Below are 2,455 nucleotides of genomic sequence, written 5' to 3'. Positions count from 1 at the left end.
TTCATCAATTGGTTCAGTTCCTTCTCCTAAAGAACATTCTCCTGTTCCTTGTAATTCTGGAAATTCTTCCAACAATTCTGCATGTGAATCTATAGTTTGAATATAATAACATGTATCATCTGCAGATTGTGGTTGTTGCATTGCTCTATCAACTGAAAAGGTAACACTCTCATCCTCTATACTTAGGGTCAGTTTCTTACCAAACACGTCTATCATTGCTTTAGCCGTGTTTAAGAATGGTCTTCCTAATATGAGAGGAACTTGAAAATCTTCTTCCATGTCCAGAACAACAAAATCTACTGGAAATACTAAAGTACCAACTTTAACTAGCATGTTCTCCATTATCCCTCTAGGATATTTTATTGATCGATCGGCTAGTTGTATGCTTATTCTTGTTGGTTTCAATTCTCCAAGGTCTAGTTTAGCGTATAGTGAATACGGCATTAAATTTATACTAGCACCTAAGTCTGCCAATGCTTCTATTGAACTAAGACTACCCAGAAAACATGGAATTGTGAAACTTCCTGGATCAGATAATTTTTCTGGTATCTTATTCAACAGCACTGCTGAACAATTAGCATTCATAGTAACAGCCGAGAGTTCTTCCATTTTCTTTCTATTTGAGATTAGATCTTTCAGAAATTTAGCATATCTAGGCATTCCTGAAATCACATCAATGAAAGGAAGATTTACGTTTATCTGTTTAAACATATCCAAGAATTTGGATTGCTCGGCTTCAAGTTTCTCTTTTTTTATTTTACTCGGGTAAGGAAGTGGTGGTTGGTATGGTTTAACATAAGGTTTAGCCTTAACTATGTTATCTTCATTAACCTTTTTAACTACCGGTTCTTTTTCCTTATCTTGATCAGGTTGTGGTTCTTGTGGAGTAGGAATAGCTTTATCAGACGTTACAGGTATTTCAGGTGGTTTAAGTGTTGTACCACTTCTTGTGGTAATGGCTTTAGCTGTTTCATTCCGGGGGTTAGCATTTGTATCACTAGGTAAACTTCCCAGTTTTCTTTCACCTATTAACCTTGCTAGGTTACTTACTTCTTGTTCCAAGTTTTGAATAGAAGCTTGTTGATTTCTAAATGCTTGAGCATTTTGTTCATTAGTTTGTTTTTGAGATGTGAAAAACTGCGTTTGAGTTTCAACTAGCTTCGTCATCATATCTTCTAAATTCGGCTTTTTATCATCGGTTTGTGGTGGTTTGTTTTGAAAATTAGGTCTTTGCTGATTGTAAGTATTATTGGATACTTGTTGATTGCTCAGACCTTGTTGGTTGTTGTATGGAACATTTCTGTTATAATTCTGTTTTGATTGTAGATCGGTCTTGGCGGTTGATAATTATTCTGATAATTATTTCCAGGCCTTTGGTTTATGTATGAAATATTCTCTCTTTGTTCCATTGTTAATTCAATACTGAGACAATCTTTTGTCAAATGTGGTCCTCCACACTGCTCACAACTAATTCGTATTGAGTGAATATCCTTAGTCATCTTTTCCATTCGTCTCTCGACAGCATCTATCTTTGAGGAAATGGAATCTAAGTCATGGCTAGAATCGGCTCTAGCTGCTTTAGATGATCTAACGATATCTTTTTCTTGGTACCACTCATGTGAGTGGGAAGCAGTGTTATCAATAATTTTGTAAGCATCAGTTTCGGTTTTCTTCATAATGGAACCACCAGCTGCAATATCTATGTCTTTCCTTGTAGTGATGTCGCATCCTTGGTAGAATATTTGTACTATTTGACAGGTATCTAAACCATGTTGCGGACATCCTCTTAATAACTTTCTAAATCTTGTCCACGCCTCATATAGAGTTTCATTTGGCTTCTGTGTGAACGTAACAATTTCTCCTTGAAGTCTTACGGCTTTAGATGCCGGAAAGAATTGTTTAAGAAATTTTTCAACTAAAACGTCCCATGTATCAATCGCCCCTTCAGGTAACGATTCCAACCAATCTTTGGCTTCTCCCTTTAAAGTCCAGGGAAATAACATGAGATATATCTGTTCATCCTCAACTTCTCTTATTTTAAATAGTGTGCAGATCCTATTAAAGGTACGAAGATGTTCATTTGGATCTTCCTTCGGCGCACCACTAAATTGGCATTGATTAGTCACCATATGTAGAATTTGTCCTTTGATTTCATAATCTGGTGCATTAATGTCAGGATGAGTAATTGCGTGACCTTGGCCAGTGTGTTTAGCTCTCATTCGGTCTTCCATACTTAAAGGTTCCAGATTCTCCATAATTGAATTTGTTGAATCGGAATCACTAGAGGATTCTGATTTAATGGTTCGTTCCTCAACAATCTCTGTTTGAATGATTGGTGGTTCCGGAGGAAAATTTAATGGTTCAGGATCTATGAATTGTCCCTGAATATTCTCCGAATTCTCAATTGTGAGGTCGGGTTCAAAAAATGGATTATCGGAAATTTGACTTGGAGTAC

General features: G+C 36.4%; 1 non-coding gene across 1 annotated transcript; it reads left to right on the top strand.

The window, feature by feature from the left end:
• Positions 1–1,764: 1,764 nt before the first annotated feature.
• LOC139856443 (small nucleolar RNA R71) lies at positions 1,765–1,871 on the top strand. Its single transcript, XR_011761925.1, has one exon. It is a non-coding gene; the product is annotated as a small nucleolar RNA R71 (small nucleolar RNA).
• Positions 1,872–2,455: the final 584 nt, after the last annotated feature.

This window comes from Rutidosis leptorrhynchoides, chromosome 6, assembly GCF_046630445.1.
Source record: "Rutidosis leptorrhynchoides isolate AG116_Rl617_1_P2 chromosome 6, CSIRO_AGI_Rlap_v1, whole genome shotgun sequence".
NCBI lineage: Eukaryota > Viridiplantae > Streptophyta > Magnoliopsida > Asterales > Asteraceae > Rutidosis > Rutidosis leptorrhynchoides.
The sequence above is the reverse complement of the archived record's forward strand: the minus strand, read 5'-3'. Positions and strand labels throughout refer to the sequence as shown.